Raw genomic sequence first — 21,131 nt, forward strand, 5'->3', positions numbered from 1 at the left:
CGCACACACACACACACACACACACACACACACACACACACATATGAACTTCATGAAATTTTTCCCTGCATGTTCCTGCATCACAACTTGTAGGGTCAAAGAAACATACACACATTCAGTTCAGACTGTACCAACTACTGAGACTTTTAAAGGCATAGTTCACCCAGAAAATGAAAAAATGAAAAGTTTTAATCATTCACCCTCATGTCAATCCAAGAATGAACAACTTGCAGCAAAATTGCACCAAAACACTTTTGTGTGTGTGTGTGGAAATAATGTGACATCCAGTAGCTGAATTAAACAGTATGATGCATTAGTCCATTTATCTGGCTTTTCCTCTAGTTTATAACTCTGTTGTTTATTGTGGTATGGATGTATTATGTCTCATTGTGTGGACTCTCTCTGACTATCAGTATAATCTGAGATAGCGGTCCAGTCTTGCTGTAAGCCATCCTTCGTTTTTTTGTGCTTTTGATCAAAGCGTCCTCAAGCCCTGCTTAAAAGCCCAAATTGACTGCTACCTACTAATCCACTGTGGTCAAAACAGCGGCAGTAATAACTCATAATGGAAATTTCATGTTTGTCAGGGCCGTTTCTTTCTCCATTTAAAATAAAAAAATGTGGCTCATAGGGGAAACACAAGAATTTTAAACATTATAAACAACATCTTTGTCACATATACAATGAGTGAATATTTTGCTTTAAGGTAAACAGTTAGCTTATTTTGTGTTTTAAAGGCCTTAGGGTGTATAATGGGGAGAAAAAAAGTTTTTTTTGGAGGTTCTTACCTGTGCAGAATTTGCTTTTATGGTGTTAGGATGTTGTGGGTGATTGCCTGATCATGACTAAGTAGTTGCTAAGATGCTCTGAGCGATTTTTAGTGTGTCGCTATGTGGTTACTACTGCAGAGTAGAGTAGAGGGTGGTTGCTTAGGTATTGGTTCAATAGTCTCAATAGTCCATGCCCATGTTTCTATAATTGCTTGTTCCATAGAAATGACTTGGGCCCGTCCTTTAATTAGTGTGATGTGATGGAAGCTGAAGTCTTCAGTGTCACATTAGAAATCATTCTAATATGCTGATTTGGTGCACAAGAAACATTACTTATTCATGTCAATGTTGAAAACAGTTGTGCTGCATAATAGCATTGTGGAAACTACTTTTTTGAAACTCTTTGAGTAATACAAAGTTCAAAAGAACATAATATATTTGAAATAGTGATCTTTTGTAACATTATAGATGTCTTTACTGTCACTTTTGATCAATTTAATGCATCCTTGCTGAATAAAAGTATTATTTCTTAAAAAAAAAAAGACTGACCCCAAATGCTTGAGCAGTAGTGTATGATTTGTAGTATCTAATAATGCTTAACACCGTTTATTAATCAAGTGTTATGCAACAAGTTTTCGGGTAAAAGTAGTTTGTGTATACATACTTAAAGTGAAAGTAGTGAACATTTTATGTATAATAACCCAGGTGAAAAAGATGTAGTATTAAATGTATTAAAAATATACTTGAAATTCAAGTAGTATGTTTATAATACATTTGTATTCCCAACATGCTTATTTGAAGTGCAATAAAAATATATTGAATTGCATTTTAATATATTTCTAAAAAGTATACTAGAAGTACTTTTGTATTAAATATATGCTTAGTTATACTTCTAAGAAATATGCTAAACAGAAGCATACTTTTAATGTATTTATAAGACATAAATCTCTCAGATTTTTATTAAAATATCTCAGCTTTACTTTTAAAGATGAACGAAAGTCTTAGATGGTTTGGATTATCTTAAGGGTGAGTGATGATAGAATTCAAATTGTGGGGAACTATGAAATTAATTAGAAAATATAGCGGTATGTTCTTATTTTTACCAGCTTCTGCAAGCGCGTATGGCGTCTGGCTTTTGGAACCTCACTGTGACTTCAGGTAAGATTTAATTAACGTTATTTGTCTGTGCCAGTCGTGTTTTTGACACATGCATTGGCAGAAAAAAATAAATAAAATAAAATTAGTCATTATAACATGTACAACATTAACATTCTTTTATTTGCAAAATGAAGTTGTGTATTTATTTATTTCTGATTTCCTGAACAATTTGGCTTCATTGTAATGAGGTTAATGATCTTTGAAAAACCATGATTATGAACATACAATTACTTTGTCTTGAGCTGATTAGCCAACTGTGGTAGTGTTCGTTGATTGGTGTTTATATTTGTTCAAGCTTGACAACCTTATCGCCTTTATTTTCTAATATATATTTCTCATTACAGATAAGAACAAAGATTCAATTGTAAGAAGGGTTGCTTATATGAGAGCATACAGTACATCTGAAACTGCTGAGGCTGGGAAGGTTTTTGACTATATTACCGACCAGGTACATTGTTCTCAGCGTACTGTCATTCTTAAAAAGAAAACAAATCATCAATCAATATTTGCTTTTGTGTGTGTGTGTGTGTATGAAATATTAACATTTGTTGTTTTTCAGATCAGCTGCTATAGAAGACAAACTGAAATCTGTGTGCAGAGACAAGCAAAGGAATAGTAAGTATATTTTCATGTTGTATCACCTCTGTTATAGAGATTTTTGAATCAGGCCTAATGGAGGGTGATTTGGTCAATCTTGGAAGAAAAACGTTAGCAATGTGTCCATTCCAGCTGGCTAATTTGTGCTTGCTTTCAGTCATTCATGTAAAAATCTGTTATTTAATTTTGTTTCTGTTTAGTTTTTTTCTAAAGCTGCAAGACTCTGGTGCAAAATATTGTATGTCAGGAGTCAGGACGACTAGTCTGTGCCCAGGTCTCCGGAACCTGCAACGACGCTCAGCTCCATCAGCCCATGGGAAACTGTATATGGAGTGGGTTTTTGGACCAATAAGATTTAACTGTGGGTTGGGCTGTACAGCTCAGTGCTGCAGAAGTAGAAACCAGGTAACTGTACTTTTGCTCGTTGCCTTCATGGCTAGTTTGTACTCAGATTTACATGCAAGCGATCACTTGTAGATGTACTGCGTTGTGTCTGTTTGGACACAACACAGTATAAATATGATTACCTTGATAGTCCATTTACCTCGTTTCAACCACTGTGCTTATTGTCGTAACTCTGTCTGAGCATTTTGAATTTTTTTGACTGTGTAGTTTGAATGGCTAAGAAATGTGCTAATACCTTGATTTGCTATTTCCATATCAGCTCGAATCTTGAGTCACATCCTACATCTACTGGCTAGAGCACTTTATGCTTTTCTGTACATCCAACTAAATTACAAGTAACATCAAATCTAGGCTTCTGCTGTAATCGATATGCTTTCACGTTGGCTGCCAATCTGACCCTTATCCATATAACTATCCTTTTCATACAGTGATGTCCAGTGCAGGTAAAGGTGCCCTTGAATGTCTAGATGCTCTGCAGTGCTGCCATTAGTGCACTTTAAAAATTACAATCCCGTTTACAAAACTTAGCTTGTGCTGCCTAATCTGCCAAGGCCTCTGCTTTTTCTCTTAACATATGACACCCTGACCTGTTATCACATGCTCCTAAATGTTCACAAAGTAAATATTTCACTGCAATGTGCTGCAGTGAATCTCTGAAGTGCAGTGTAGTATTTTGTGTATGTGAGCACTTGTTTTTTAGCTTCCTAATTATTTCCTTTGTGCTTCCCTCTCAACAGACTAACTATCTAACTACCTCTTGCCTGTTGCGTTAATCAGGAACTCTTGACTAGGTTAAAGGGGACGTCACTGACGAGTGACTAGAGGTCTTTGGTGGTATGGATTCTGTCAAATGGCCTGTTCGGGGTATTTACACTGACAGTGATTTACAGCAACAAAGTGACCAGAAGTCATTCATTTTCAATGACAGTTGGCGATTTGAGGCGACATATGTGACCATTGGCAATGCACCAAAGTTGAGCAGAGTTCAACTTTATGCAAATGCACAGCAATGAAACGTGTGAGCTAGCGATGTGACTGGACAATATGCAACAGTTGGATACTGCAGTCGAGGTGGCATACTTATTAGCAACAAACAATATAGCAACTTGCCAACAATGGTTCTAACCTAACTGCATTTTTAGTAGTGTGACAGTAACTCAAAACAGTTTGTCTTTTGTGCATTGTAGTTGTTTTTTTTTCTTACTAGCATGACAAAATGCTGTATTGCTTTATTTGTTACACTGTATTGTACACAAGTGAGCTAAGGAAATAATCAGAAACAATCTTGAATGTTCTCTCTCAAGTGTTGTTGTGAAGTCTGATTCATTTTAGTGAACTGATTTGTTCATGTCAACTAAATGGGGGAAAAAAACCTTTCTGAGTCACCAGTTTTTAGTAGAAAAATAAAGAAACTTGAGCAATTAATGGTAGGCACTGCTTTATATTATGAGTAGCTTGGAAAGCTCAAGTTTTAAAGTAGTTTTCTCTAAATTTAGATCACTGCAGAGGAATATATGTCAGACAGATCTGTAGCCATTTAGTCCAGTTATTAAGTCTTACTATCTAAAGTCTATCGTACAGAGGTTCTCCTGGCATAAACTCTGTTTGATTTAGAAGACTCCCTAAACATCTTGTTACAGTCTTCGTGCACGTTGGTTCTCAGTAGTAGTAGGAATCCTGACAGTCCTTTTTAGTGGCCATCTTGGTAACGCTTCATAGTAGCTATTTTTCTAGTTATCACGTACAGCTACAATACTTTAATAGGGGAAAAAATAAAATATTGCAAAGTGTTTAAGTGTTTGCTAAGATAATGTTTTGGAAAAGACTTTGTTTAGCCATATGATCTTTGTATAAGCCCTTTATATTATCTGTGGCAGATTAGTACTTTTTTGGTCAGCTAGAGTATATCCAGCTACAAGTAAATCATCTCTGTATTTGGGTGCAAATTTGGTAAATTATACCCTGAACTTTACAAGTTCATCATATGTAGAAAAATACTGTACAGGAGGTGATTCTCCAAACAAGAGGATTAAAAAAAAGAAAAAAAAGAACAGTCATTCTATAATAGCTTTAAATAAATAACCTTCTAGACCTTAATCAGGTTAAATGTCATATTGCATTTAATGCAGATGAAAACGAGGTTGTGAGGGATAGACTTACAGTTAGATCTTACAGTTACTAGATCATGTAAAACTGTTTTATGGAGTTTTTGTCTGCTGTAAGTTTTTTTTTTTTTCTTTTCTTAAGAAAGACGTTTTGTCAGCTGAATAATTGGTATGTTGTTAAACAACAGTACAATCCATTGATCGCACTGTACTCCTATCCCTCAGCCTCATTTTCATTCCAATCAGAATTTATATGGCGCTACCCTGACTAAGGCCTACTGTGTCTCTTTAATTACTTTTTCCATTTTTAAGAGGCCAGGAATATTAAACTTACCAGTATCTCTCTCATTTGGGCTGGTCTCATACCTTTTAGCTTGTAAAAACCAGAGTTAGCCAGAGTTTGAGAATTGAAAGTTAACTGTTAAGTTTAATAGTTAACTGGCTGCTAGCTTACTTCTTGTGTTAGCAAGTCCAAGTTTTGCCCAAATGTTTTTCTCAAAATGGAAAACTCTCATTATCATCACACACCATGTGGAAAAATCCACACCACCACACATTAAACTGAAATCCACTTGAAGGTCATGATCTTATAATGTGATGAAGAAGATACATTTTTCAAGATTTCAAGTAGTCAGTTGCCTCTAAATGAAGAATCACCCAGGAAACATTGCAGACAGTGAGTATGTCATAATTGGTAAAGCACAGCTGGGTTTCTTCTCATAGTGGCACAATGAATCCTGTTCTCACTATTCATCACTCTCCCAAACTACTGGCTCCTTAAACTGTTTCTTTTTCTGTTGTTCACAGCCATGTCAGCATTGTTTTTCTATTAGTAAACTAGTGGTTTCTGCTATTTCAAATGTTTCTTTTTCTTTTATTCATAGCCTTGTCAGCATCACCTCTTTGTTAGTGGATGTCTTTCCTGCGCACTTTGCACTAAGGGGTAAAAAGATCTTGCTGGGTTGTGCAATATCTGAATATTGCTGAAGCATATTTTCTTCATGCAGTTCTCATGTTTGTGCAGAAAACATTGTTGCTGTTGGAGTAATATTTGAAACCCACTATATTACAAAACATACTAATTAGAAAAGAGCTGAAAATATTATTATACAGTGTCTTTTTTTTGTCACGACGACAACAGCAGTTTTTATTCCAATGTGTCAATATAATGAAACTTTAGCTGTGGTTGTTGTACGACTAAAAGTCCTACTTTTTGAGCTATTTTGCTAAAATAGCCCACAGTTGTCTGATGTAACTGATTGCTGCATTTGCAGCATGCTGCAGGGTTAAAGAGTTGTTCTTAGTCTCCAAAAGTGCTTCTTCCACTCAAAGCTGTGTTTGCCGATAATATTCATGGCCTGTCTCATGTTTCTCTCTGGCCCCATTAATGGAATAAACTTTACATATAGAGCAGTCCAATTAAAACAAGGACGGACCATGGCCCCTCTGCAACACATTAGACGCAGTGGACATTTACATAAAGCTGCCATCGAGTTGCTCCTGTGGCTTCATGCTGCAGCGCCACACGGCACAGCAAAGCAGGCAGGGTTTGATTGCTCTTGGCCGGCTGCCCTGGAAGGTGGCATTAGCCTTGATACCCTCAGAGGACAAAGCAAGTGCTCTCTGTACTTGCATCCATCAGTGTTCAAGGGTTAAACAACAGTCTGGATTAGTATGTGTGCCATTGTCTATATACTGTATCATAAGTGCAACATGTGGGATAATAACTTCTTACTTTCATGAGGATTCAAATACCTCTCTCTCATAGTTTATAAGAAATCTTCTGATTTTAATAATATTTTTGCACAAAAATAATAATGTTTCCTTTGAAATAATTATTCAGCCAAAAGCTTCACACGAATTACCACTGACTTTATTAAGACCTAAAACATAATCTAACTGTTTAATATTTTATTATTACTTTACAGCATAATAAATTTTGCAAATGCATTACAAATAGCTCTCGAGTTAAATGGTGTTAAAGCATTAATTTATTACAGTATTTACTTTACATTTAGTAAGGCTGTAATTTAGATTACATTCATGTTTATGCTTTAGTTCCAAGTATCGTTAAGGTTTCCAGAAGACATAAATCTGTGTTGTACTTTTATTGAATGCATTCAATTTGCTGTTACTTATCAGTCGTAATATTTCCCCTTTAACTATTAAGCTCTCAAATTTATTTCATCAGGAGGTATTGCTCTGGAGTCATATTTAACAATATCATTTCAAGGATAAATGATCTGTGAAAGTCGCGCCTTTATTCTGTCTGCTGAGATTCTGTGATGCATTCATATCACATGCAGCAGGAATAAATCATCGTCATTACATGCACATATAGTATAACCATATATCGCAACTGTAAGAAAGTTGTGCTCAACCTTTTTTTTTTATGTTGTCAAAAATGATCCCCACTGATTAAAGTGGATCGTTCTCACATGGCTTGTAACAGCATGTTTACAATAAATCATGTGGCAATTTAGAGGGTCCCAGGTTCCCAGTACTAGTGTTTCTGCAGTCTTCCATGTCCTGGGCTACTGTAGTGGGACAGGGAATTATGCAGTTGAACCTGTCTCTGTTTTACCCACGACACATCTCAGCACTATTTCAGCTCTAGAGTCCAGGTCACATGACTGAGCAGGAGCTCCAGTCATTATCCGGTACAGTGCTCTGATTTTTGTGCACACCAGGCTTCTTCATGCTCCAGGACATGGATTCATATAAAGCGATAGGCTTTCGCTCAGAGTAACACAGATCACACTTTATGATAGAGAATCAAATTAAAATAAATGATACGAACAAGAGATGTTTTTGTCACACAATGATTCTGTGATTGTGACCGCGTTTGTGCTCTGGATCAGAGATGCTGCAGTAAGCAGGGCTGAATTGAGAAAGCATTTTAAAGGTGGGGTAAGCGATTTCTGGTAGCCAATGTTGACATTTGAAATTACCAAAACAAACACGCCCTATACCCCAAAAGGGTCTCGCCCCTATTTTGATAGCTCTGCCCCACACATCCGTACGCAACCCAGGCAACGATTAGTTCTGTGAAACAAAGCAAAACTCTTGCCTTAAGCCTTCTTTTGTTCCGCAGACGTTTTCCTCTTTTAAAAATTTTTTTTTTATCCGCAATCTCTCTTTCTGTCGCTCAGCTCGGCTAATGTCCGTCCTGTGCACTGAGCTCTCTCCCCTCCACATCATGAGTAGACACGCCCCTTACTGCTGATTGGCTACAAGTTTGTTTTGCTAGTCGGCCCGAATCAGTTTTCTAAAGCGTTTTTGAAAAATCGCTTCCCCACCTTTAAATACTATTTCAATACAATTTGAACTGAGGAACCACATAAAATGGCGAACTGTAATTATACTTTAAAGAAAAAAATAAAATAGAATAAAACTTATTTCATTTTCAGTATAAATTAACTGTAAACATTTTGTCAAATGGGGTACTTCCAGAAATATTAGATGATATTATGTATTTTATATATTGTAGTATACTATATCATTTGTTTAATTCTTTTTATGAAATTTTGTGGATCATGAAAAACCCAAAATTTTAAGGATGCACAATATATTGGCACCATATTAGTTACTGGCCATTTTTTAATTTGGGATATTTCATTCTGTATCCCTATTTCCTCTATTTTTCTATTTAGATAATCTTTCCTGTCATGTAACATGCATTAATGTTAATCTTTAAAAATACTAATAATCTAATAACAACATCCAACATCCTGAACATCCATTTTTCAATCATAATATACATTATAATGTTGTTATGCCTTATTTCATTTGTAATATTTAAAATAACAGATTTTAGTTTTTATGGTTTCATTTTTTAAAATTGATTTTCTCAAAATAACGTAACATTTTAACATCAGTAATAACTTGAAAATAATTAATCAGTCAGAATGTCAATGTCTGTGCATCCCTAATTTATTATGCTATAACTTATATATGCCAATATTTATTTGTTTGAAGTTATTTGAAAACAATGTGGTGGACAGTGTTGAGCTATATAACTGAAACAAAACTAAACTAAACTAAAAAAAAAAAAAAACAGCTATTTTGAGAAAAACTGTTTTCTACATATCAGGGAACAAATAGGCAGAATTTGATTTGTAACATGTTATTTAAGTGTTGTTGCAAATCTTGTGTTAGACTAATGAATATTCTTTTTTGTGTTGAATTTCTTTGAATTGCAATTCAGTCATTCCAATTCTATTTCCAATTCGACTTCCTGTGGGGTTAAAAGGGAGCTGTTTCAGAAATTCAGAAATCTACCCATATCCTGAAAGTAACACAGAAATTGTCCAAATTTTTAATAATCTGTTTTCAAAAATGGAAATACTATTACTAACCCATTAATTTCACGTGTCAAGTAAGAACATTTTCAAATAACATATTCAGTAATATGCAGTAAGCATATAAGAGGCTGATCTGTCTACACAAATGCTAAACTGCCTGTACAGTTTCATTAACATGACCAGAGCCTATCAGATGCCTCAAGCATGAGATTTATTTTATTTTTTATTTTTTGCTATGTCATCATGCTTAATGGTTTGGTACATAATTTCCTTTGAAATGTAATTTGTGGTAATCACATTGACTGAATAGGTCCTGTATATTTGTTACATCAGGCTTGTGTCTATTCAGGCCACATGATAATGGAGTAATTTAGTAGCACATGGAGCTTGCACTCACATAACCTGCTTGAAAATAGTACCTTTTATATTCTGATATAATTGAGCAAAGTTGAGCTAGTAGTGGTGATGTAAACAGTCATGTGTGAGATTGACATTTTTTCCCCCTCTACCAACATTCTAATAAGCTAGAAAATCCCTAAATCGGCACAGCGTAAACCTATACAATAGCTGTGCTACACTAACAGAAAAATATCCGTAGGTTGAATGATTTTGGTGTGTGAGCGACCTTATTTTTCCTTTTTGTTGAAATGGTTGCTGCACCCTGTTGAAATCAAACAACTCCTCTGCACCAGCCAGATCTTTTCATCTGTCAGAACTGCTTACAGACTTTCCTCCTTCCCGGCAACCCGTCTGGGTTTCCTTATGTAGTCATCAATGCGAATCACCCGCGAGAAGCTTGATAGTGACTCCTAACCATATGGCACTTCTCTTGTGATACAGACAGCATTGATTTTGGCATTGACCCTCCCCCCACACTACATGTATTTGGCGATTTGCTTTCATTCTTAGGCCAGGCACTCAAACGCAGATGTGAATGTTTGAAAAACTGCCCAAAATGTTGCTGTGGCGTGACAGTGGTTGACCTAAAAAAGAACAAAACTGTCTGTAGAAGACATTTATGCTCATGCCTGCTGTGGTGTCTTGCCCCTTGTGGTGATGAGAATGCAGCACGCTTGTGTTACATTTCACAATGCAACATTGTGCAGAATCACATATTTATGTAAGCGTTACAATTTGCAACACGTGTTATAGACATTAAAGTCTGTGGCGGCTCATACCGCAATGATTCCTACCAACTCCAAGAGCTTGGATAGTGGATCATAAATAGGCGATGAGATATATCTCAGTTTCAAAGCCAGACATTGTTGTTTTCATGGATTTCGGGATAATGTTGGAGTGACTGAAAGAGTGTTTTCTCTGAAAGAGAGTTCTTTTCTTCTTTCTACCCATAAAAATAGAAGCTTGAAATGATGCAATCTCGTTATACCATGTATTATTGCTTTCTTTTGCTGTTTTTTTGGAACCAGATTGCAAAGCGCTCTTTGATATGTCCTGCAGAATGCAGTAGCTTTCCTCTCTGCTTGTTTTACAAAGCTATAGCAAAGTTAATGTTTATTTACACTTTTAGCACTTAATACAGGTTCAGATCTTCAGGTGCAACCTAAGGTTTAGAGTCTTCATTTTTCAATGACACAATAGTTCATGGATCAACCCTGATTGGCTCTCAGTCTTTCTGTTACTATCCCAGATGTGTACATCACTATAGCACTCCATGTGTTACATGTGTTCTTGTGGGCTGTTCTTAGTACTGGGTTATGAAGGATGCAGCTGACTACCGTGACCTGACATACTTTTTTTCAGGGACTGCAATCCAGGTACCCGTTTTGGCTTTTTAAAACACAGAAAGTGTGCTTGGTTACACTACAACTTTAGATATATGGCCAGGTTTAACTCTTCTCCATCACTGGATCATCATTTGACAATAATGCCATAAGCAATAGAAAATGAACACAAACACTTTTTAAAAATGTAATTCCACTTAATAGCTCAACCTTAATTGTGTCAGTGAATAAGACACAGCGTTTTGTGTTGAAATAGCCTACTGCATGCAAAAGTCGCATTAGTGTTCCAGGATTTCACCGCAGTGTGTCAAAGCATGTGTGCCAACTGATAAGCTAAGGGTATTTTTTGTCTTTGTAGCATCGGTTTATTAGTTTTTGGTTGTCAAACTGAATGTTATTAAATGTATATTAGCTCTAACCTAGCCTGTAGCTAGTGCTAGCTTTGCTTGTGCTAGCTGTCAGGCTTACCATGCGGGTGACTGTAGTGCTGTTTGGATTGCAAACAGTGTGAATAACCTGTGAAAGAGAACAGTTGTCTCTCAGCTTGACTGTATATGTGCGAGTAGAAGATCTCTCTCTCTCTCTCTCTCTCTCTCCTTCTCTTTTTCCAGCAGTCTACTCAGGGATCTGAGCTACTGGTGGTTGTGCTGTGTAATTTTTGCTGCAGTGCAGCTGACAGTATTGTAACACCGCCTCTCGCAGAATATGTCTGCCTTTTTGCAGCACTGCCTCTAAGCTGTGGAGCAACTCCAAACTGCTTTAAGAAAAATTGCATTAGTCTTCAAGTTTCGTATTCATCCATCATCATTGACTTCCCCTGTGCTTTGTAGCCTTACGTTTACACTTAGATAGCTTTGTCAACATTTTATGCTGACCTTTAGGAAGTTATTATTGCCAGCATTATTGGCTGCTCAACTTATCCCGCAATTCATTTTGCGGAGTTGAGTAAACTCTTACTATATTAAATTCCCTTGGCATTTTATTCTTACGGTAATTGGTAATGATACCATTGCGTATGGCGTCATAGCACAGCTAATTGTAGGTTTATAGAAAATTACTATTATTTAGAGGACTGTTAGTGTTTACTCATCTGCCCTAGGGCTAATTGAATACTTTCGCTAATAGTGATGCTTTCAAACAGAGAGGGGGGCCATAGAGAGGAGGAGGAGACTTCCGGAGAGAATGAGAGATAGTTGGAAAATGATTGAAGGTGACATTGAGCTTTTAAAGAACAGAAGAAAATTAAGAAGTTAAACTTAAATATTTTTCCAGGTCAAAAGGCAAAAGACTATAGAAATTGAATAAGTATATACAATGGCAATTTGCATGCAACAGGGTCTTAAAAATAGTGTCTAATTGGTTATGATGGGTCTAAATAATAATTTTATTTAACGTTGTGCATTAAAAATAAACTTTTATCAAGACCAGAAGTAAATAACAATAAAAAATAGTTTTTTTATTTGAATTATTTATACACTTAATCCTTTTTCATTTAAATGAAATGTACATATGCCAATAATTTGAAAATATAACTTTTCTTACGTTTTCAAATAAATTTCTTTCTAATTATAAGCAAAATGTAGACCCATAAAACTCACAACCCCCTACTTTTTTAAAATACAGGTACAGCTGATTAAATACACAGAACAACGTTTAATAATCAATTATATAATACAGTGTTTTTCAAAGTGTGGACATTTTAAATCAGGATTTTGTGATAGAATCGTCTTATGATGTTGCACCATCAATACCCTTTCTGTCAGTGTTTTGACAACAAATGTTTATCGTGGTTATCAGTGATATCACTATAAAGATGCAGACCCCTTTGGTGTCTACATAGTGATTTGCAGAGCTCTTACGCAAGCGACAGTGTTTGACGCATTGGGAGTGAGAATGGCTTGAAAAAAATTGTACTCGGAAGGTACAAGCTCACCGTGTCAATAAGAGATGCACTGGACCCATGAAGGCCTCTGTCTGAACCCTGTAACTTTTTTGTTGTAACTACAATGTTTAGGGACTGCTCAAAGAGAAACTAATATTTTTTTTGTACAGCTTTTCGCAGCACTGAACAAGTGTTATGTTTCCATGGTGAGACTACTGGAAATTGGCAACATGGTCTGTTCTGACCTGTAAGAACAATATCAGGCACAACATAATATCTAAGTGATAGAGATGTACTGTACTGGTAACACTTGACATTTCTCAAAAGGTTATCATTATTCAACAGCATATCAGTGTTTCTAGTGGGCCACCAGTGCCACAGAGCAGCTGCTTACCCCTGAAGAGACCATAAGAGCATGGTTAGCATTCACAAGCTCACTGCTGGCTGTTCAGCCCCGATGGTGAAGGTTGGTTGATGTTGAGAGGGCTGGAAAATGGAAACCTCAGGGTTGATAGAGATTTTTGAGAAACGCATACGCACTGCAATCAAACTTGATGTGCAGGGTAAGTGCAACCTGGTGTGCCTGCTGTTTTGTGTTGTAACTGACAACTCTGTTCCGTCTTTTAATGCCCCTAGTGTTACAAGTCGTAATGTAATTTAGACTAGTCAAAACTCCAATTAGATGTCTGTAATGCAATTTGACTAGTAATGGTTTACATTGATGATAACTATAATGCAATTCTGATGCCAATTCCAGGTCAGCGGATGCATAATTCAATGTTGGCTAGTACAAATTCCAGGCTCACATATCTAGAATTCAATTTTTACCAATAATATGTTTACATAAGAGTTCCATTGGATTTTACTTTTAGATATATTTCTTAAACATCTTTTTTTTAAAGCAAATGTTTTGTTTAATCATTGTAATTAAAGAGCTCTACAGTTACATTTTTATTCAAATAAAGATGTTTGCAACTCATTTTTACTGGTAAAAATGCAATTCATACTAGTAAAATTATAATTATGACTAACCAAAATATATTTTATAAACGTATTTTAATAAATGTGTTTTTTAAGAATTGGTTTTCTTAGTAGTTGAACGTAAACTAGGTAAACGAGGAAACGACTGAACTTTTAAGGGAATGAACAAACAAATTTATAATCAAATGGGCAACAGCCTTCAATATACTGTAAAAGTGCTTTAGAGAAACTGCTCTAGAGAATTGCTGTATGTCTGCCGAATATCACACACCACAGCAGATATGTGTCACAAAGCAAGGCCAGACACAACAGATACGTGCAAAACAGGATGGTTTATTGACTTGGTAAGTGGAAGACTGGAATGGGTGAGTTAAAGGCAGGTGAATGTCAACACAGTGAAGGAAAACTTCTGCGGCTGCATCCTGATGAACAAGGCCACTTGCAGGAGGAAGCCGCCACACTCAGCTGTATCACCCGCGTAGGAAGCAGGCATGGCCATGGGACTTACAGAGGCAGATTGGGGGGTTGCCGGAGGAAGCAGAGAAGCCCGGAGGGCGTTTACCAGCTCCTCCAGGACGGCTTGATTGGTGACAGCAGGTGCGGGTGATCAGAACTCAGGTGACTGTGATCGGGTAATTATCCTGGATGGTGACTGAAGTGACTGTGATGACTCCCTGACAATATGCTGATGAAGCACGATTAAACTTTCAGAATCCGCAAACAAAATCTGCCGTTCCTTCTTCTCTCTCTCTCTCTCTCTCTCTCTCACTAGGGTCTGCAAAGACATGAGTGATTTGAGCAGAACTCTCTTCATTTTCCTCTTCCTCTCTCTGCATGGTTGTAAATAAACAGTGAATCAAAGTGTAAATCATGTGCAGTCACATAAAAATATCGGGGAAGACAGACATCAGTAGCTAGTGCCAGACAGACAAAACTAATCGCTGCATTGCAGATAATAAAAATGGAAGGTCAAGTTTTTATCTTTTCATTACTTTTTTTTTTTGAATGAAAAGTCTTTTTTTTATTGCCTTTGTAGGGGGGGATGACATGATTATGCATTCACTGCGTCTGGCATCCCCTCACATCCTCCTTACCTGTCTGGAGGGTGAGATGAGTGAGTCTCATTAGAGGTGCTGCTGAGAGAAGGGCAGACCCTGGTGCTGCAGGGTTGCAGGGCTGCCAGCTCTCTGGACACACATTCTGATCTCACTGTTACTCAGACTGATTCAGTCATTGGCCATTATGCTGCTCTTTAAGGCCCCTATATACTCTTAGCAAAGTTCTTCTTTGTTTAGGGATACAGAAGTGTGTAATAGTAGTACTGATTGCAAATGTTGACTAAACGTTATTGTCATTCTAAAAATGTGTGCAGAATTTAGCGGAAAGTCTGCGTTGACAAACTGATTTGAACCACAGAAATAATTTTCATCACACCCATTTGTTCTTTGATTTCACTTGAAATATATTGGGTCCCAGAGTCTTGCATGGGTCCAGTTTGGTAAAACCGCACATGCAGTACTTAAAAGAAAACCCAACCTGTTATCCGACAGCAGCACTAATTTAATGCCATACCTGACCTGACCCATTTGACATAAAGACCTCGACCCGAACTGCACCCACACCAAATACATCAGGTAGACAAAAAATAATCTTATATGTTGCAATCACAAACAAAGAGGCGACTTAATTTTAATAATAGTATTTACACTGCAATACACATAATACAGATCTGTTGAGTTTTTTGGTCTCGTCCACTGCTATGTTTATCACTATGTCAGTCATCGGACAGGGAATGAGTCGCAGAATGATATTTTAGTGGATTCACTCAGCATTTAAATGCAGTTGTCTCTCCTGAAACTCTGCAATGTCTATATGGTCGTTGGTCCTCTTAGCAGCATGAAAAATCTAACTTTTATTCAAATTTGGAATAGATTATAGGCCTATTCAAATAGCCAGCAAAGAGTGCTCCCTTTATAATCAAGCTGTCAATCACTACAGTCATAGTGCAAATGAGCACTATTTGCAATGTTGCAAATCGCATTGTAAATAGAAACCTTTGAAGGTCTTCAGACTACAGAGCATGAACACTAATAAGCACGGGACCGTTTGAAAACAGCTGCCTATCTGCACCCTCACAGCAAATAACAACAGCCGTTACATTAAATATTAGCAGTTCTTTAGATTCATGCTGTCGCTCTGCAGTCTGTTTCATAGTTTTGTTCACACACTCACACAAGTTCCACAAATAACCCTCTTTATCCACACGCATACATGTACATGCTTAACCTAACTCTTGATTGCCGTAGGAATGTTTTGATAATCAGGTGCCACTCAACAGACTCAAACCACACTCGCTTGGTACTTTGATGGCCATTCCAGAGGTCTGGGTCACAGTGTATTGTAGTAAATCATCTAAGCATTTAATTTTCAGCTTGCTCTTCACACAACATTGTGGCTTCAGTAAAAGTTGAATATTGAGCATCAGTCAAATGGACTTTTTTAAATGATACTTATACTGTGTTGTTTGTCATTTTTGCAGCAGATTGGCTGATTAAAATGTTGTTTGAGCTCCAGCCCCAGCCTAACTTTAAAATCTGACTGGTTGATGTTAATGTTGTTTCCGAAACCAACAAAGCATGTTGATGCAAAAAAAAAAAAAGTCGTCTTTGCTAAATAATGTCCATGATTTTACACATCTCAGTCAGTACATCACATTAACATCAAAAGAGGAAGCGTTCCTCTCTCTCTGGACTACAAGAGCCCATGAGGACAGTCTTTAAGGGATTTTGGATGTAGTCCATGCAAGAGGAGCCACATGACTTGCTCATTAGTAGTGAGTCTTTCTCCACACTACCTTATTAAAGTCAAAATTTACCCTGTTTATTTTCTTAATGCACATTCCTAGTACCTGAATTATTCATTGGTGCTTTTGATTCAAAGAAAAAAAAAGCTTGTAATTTTTAATCAAAATGTAATAACTTGGTCTTTCCTTTGAAATTACTTTCGATTTCAGCTCATGTCACTTAGGCTCTATAAGGAAAAGTTAACCAAACTCCAGCTATTTAGCTACTGTTTTAACAAACTTAGCATTTGGTCTGGCTCCATTTTGGTATGTAACACCCGCTTTTCGTCATCTAGTCATTCAGTCATTTGTTGTTAATATACAGTATCACATTGCATTGTATCCGGTTTAATTTACACATCAGTTATATCTGCTTGGTACTTAGGCAGATTGTCAGTGACAGTTCAAACTCTAATCATACACTAAATGGCGCTTTATGGTTTAGGGGTACCATGTTGTCCTTTAACATTGTCCTTACAATTGGAAATAATGATTTGTTTAACTATTGGTAGGAGAATGTTTACGCGCATTGTCCCCCAAGGTTATGGCACACATTGAAAGGGACGTCAGATGTCAGAATGGCACCTCGCTGCGTAGCGCTCGTTCAACAAACATAAGATAGGTTGTCACTACACCTCCTCCATCTATCTTGGTTGTGATGTATGAAAAGCCTCATAATAATGGCCATCTAAATATAGTTGGCTCTTTCAAAGGTGGCATAGCAACAGAGTTGGGATCCATTGACTAAAGAAACTTAACTTCAGAACTGCCTTTTGAAATCTGTTTGAATAGAGTGATCTTGACTCACCGTCTTTGTCTTTTTTAGATGTTATATATTGAGGAGTTATGTAAAAAGCTGGGAAAGAACGGATGTGTGTTTGTTTCTGTGAAGATGCTTGGTATGTTGATAAAAGAAGACTTTAATACAATGCCTGAATATTGGACCCTACCTTGTTTAAAGTCAACATTAAGTGGTATTCACAACCCAATGTATGCTACTTATGCTATAAGGATATTCGGCAAGAAATGTTTCATAGTTTTCAAATATAAATACAATTTTAATTTTAATGGAAATGTATATAGACAAATAGGAACAAAAAAGAGATAAACAACAACAGATGAACAAACTTCATACATCCACACCAATAGGTGTCCGTATAAAATATACAGTTGCCATTAAACTCAAGTAAATACAATAATCTGCTCTCTCTCCTACTTTAGAAAGTTCATATTACTTTGCGTTTGTTGTCTCAGATCTTCACTTTATTTTCCACTCATCCCAAGTCACAATTGCTGTTTCTCACAGAGGAATCTGTGCACAATTAGTTACAACATTACAAGTTTTTGTAATGTTTCACCTTTGCTGTCTCATCAGGAACATTGTATTATTTTAAATCAAATAGCAGTAGTTAATGAGATGTCACACTGGCCTCATGAGGGGGTCTGCTTCTCTGGCAGGTGAGACGTTATGTGGTACAGCTAAAAATATTTTGAACTTTCTCAAGGGCTCTTGTCTTCTGTTAAAGGTTGGAGCTTTAAAACGGAGTAATTATCATCTTTGACATCCTCTCGCACAGGCATTTAACCTGTTGCACTGACTGGCTTTCCCACAGGGGAACTGATGTAGAAATTGTTTTAATATCTTCCATGAGTGGGCAAAGCAGCTGCTACATGATTCATCATTCTTTTTAGGAACGGCAAGAAAAAGGCAAAGAGGAGGATAGTGAGGATTGCATGGGAAAGATCAGTTTGGAACACAGATTGATGAGATGGTCTATTTGCTGATGCTGTGAGTTTGTTACTAAGTGAGTTTGTTACTTCTTACTTGTTACCAAGTACTAGTGGACAGTTATTAAAGAGATAGTTCATCTACTCACTCTTAGGCTTGGAAATCAAGACCTGATTCTTATTTTTAAAAGTTCTGAATCCAAATGATTTTCATGACTTTGGGTAAAAGTATTGGCTCTTATAAAGCCAGTGTTGTCCAATTCATGAAAGAATCACTCTGAATCCTATGTATGAATCGATCCAAAAGACTCACAAGACTCACTGAATCGGTTGAAGCAGTTCTTGACTTACTAAACTCTAAGCCAGGGTTCCTCAATAGGCGGCCCGCGAGAGAAAAATGTTTGGCCCGTGCTAATTTCAAATAATGTGGCATGAAAATTCAAACGCAGCATCAGAAAGCGACATTAACTTACATCGTGTCTACACCGGACGCGAGCGGCGCGACGCAACAAAATACAATAGAACTTATTATAATCAGTGCTGTCTACACTAGATGCGGCGCAGCGCGGCGCGACATATCCCCGACAGAAAACTGCTGACTCGTTCTATTTATGACGTGCTGATACAAAGTTCAAATGATTTGCAATGCTTTGTCACGTCCAGTGTAGATCTACGATGTGACAGCAAAAACATGGCAAGTGTGAAGTAAAGAAAAGTGGACACTGAAAATAGATGATTCAAATGTGAATGGCCTGAACGGTTGTGAGTGAGTGAGTGACTTTGTTATTGTTGTTGGTTCGCGGTGAGTTCGTGGTTAGGACAAAAACTACATGGAATAGATACTTTTTATTGCGTCGTGTCTGGTTGGGACACACGGTGTTACAGTTTGATCCCCCCTAAAAAAATCTAAGTATAAAAACATTAATGCTGAAAGATCTAATAATTGAATCTGCAATTAGGGAAAGTGGAGAGAAGAGATCCAGGCTGGAGATGAGCAGGAACAGTTGATTTGCATGGCAGACATGGAGATCAAGATTTTTTGTTTGTTCATTTGTTTTTAATATTCAACAGGAAGTTCTCCTGAATCTAAATGCAAAAATGCTCATAATTGTTGTTTGAATAAAACAGACTACTGGGGGAAAAAATCTGAATATTTATCTTGTGACCTTCTTGTGACTATTTTAACAAAAGCAACAATAATATAATATGCATCACGTCTGGTTGGAACACACGGTGTTACAGTTTGATCCCCCCTAAAAAAATCTAAGTATAAAAACATTAATGCTGAAAGATCTAATAATTGAATCTGCAATTAGGGAAAGTGGAGAGAAGAGATCCAGTCTGGAGATGAGCAGGAACAGTATTGTTGCCAGAATTCGGCCCTCGGCGAAAACTAATTGAGGAACCCTGCTCTAAGTGTTTTGTCATGTCAAAATGAACCAAACAACTTTTCAACAGGAAATGAACTAACATTTTTTTCTGTGTTGTCTGTACTTAATTCTCATGGCAACTTAAATCAGTACTAAAAAAGTAAGGTTAAAATGTAATTTATATACATAATTCAGTTCTATATTTAATTATGCCACCTTTCAAGCAATCTAAAGCTCAGTATATGATGACAGAATTGTCATTTTGGGTTAACCATCCCTTTACACATTTAACACTGTTCCTTGCGCTGCCACAGTATGTCACATTCTCAAAGTGTTGTGTATCTGATAGAGGAAGGAGAGGGTGAGACAGACAGAGCGACATGTTATGTCAAGTGAAGGGTCAATGTTTGAAAGAGAAAGAGGCCTCTAACAGATAAAAGAATGACATGAAAAAGAGACGGAGGGGGGTTTTGTTCAAAGTTCCGGATCAATGAACCAGGCAGCAAAATTTTTCCTACTAATGTCTTTCATAGCTCAGAGGACTGGTAGCTCTAAATGTGCAAAAGTGGAAAATGTCAACGATATATCCATGAAGAAATTCCAGTAAAAAAGCCTTACTTAACCAAAGTCTCTTATGCAATATTCACATAGCCCTGGGTAACGTGAAAGTAAGGAACCATTCATTTGTGAAATGACTGTAGAGGCTAATAAATTACCTCTATAAGTTATCTACTATTATTACTGTAGTTCACTGATTTAATTTATACAAAGGAAGCCAGCTGGTCTCATGAGACTGTGGGCAGTGCTCAAAGTTGCCGCATCCATTATTCCCCTCTGGAGATTCAAAAGTGATCGTTTTACCCAACGCAGCAGCATTTCCTATAGAAGGCTCAAGTAAGGGGTCTGGAAGTAATTAAGTTACCAGTCATTGCTGGGTTGACTAAGCAGATGCTGAAACAGCAGCTCCCAATGCACCAAGATTTCCCACCAAAAAGTGGAATCGCATTTCTTTAACTTTACATAGCATGCAGTTTTTGAAAGTTTAGGTTGCGGGATTCATTAATTATTGGTGGTGCTTGCTAAGGCAGACTGTCCATACTTGGGGTTGTGTGTTTGTTTTCAAAATGCTTGGATAACAAAACAGGTTAAAATATATCCCTAAATTGAAGAATGTTGCAACCTTTTATTCAACAGTATTTTTTAAACTTTGCATATATATATATATATATATATATATATATATATAT

General features: G+C 36.8%; 1 protein-coding gene and 1 long non-coding RNA gene across 3 annotated transcripts in view; both read left to right on the forward strand.

Annotated features, from left to right (window-relative positions):
• LOC107731762 (fibroblast growth factor 14) overlaps positions 1 to 21,131 on the forward strand; it is a 151,144-nt gene that overhangs the window by 4,417 nt on the left and 125,596 nt on the right. The window lies entirely within an intron of this gene.
• LOC107731763 (uncharacterized) lies at positions 1,828 to 2,771 on the forward strand. The gene is made up of 3 exons (XR_001638806.1): positions 1,828 to 2,376; positions 2,488 to 2,543; positions 2,726 to 2,771. It is a non-coding gene; the product is annotated as an uncharacterized LOC107731763 (long non-coding RNA).

The sequence above is a fragment of the Sinocyclocheilus rhinocerous genome, unplaced genomic scaffold (genome assembly GCF_001515625.1).
Source record: "Sinocyclocheilus rhinocerous isolate Xijiao unplaced genomic scaffold, SAMN03320098_v1.1 scaffold2083, whole genome shotgun sequence".
NCBI lineage: Eukaryota > Metazoa > Chordata > Actinopteri > Cypriniformes > Cyprinidae > Sinocyclocheilus > Sinocyclocheilus rhinocerous.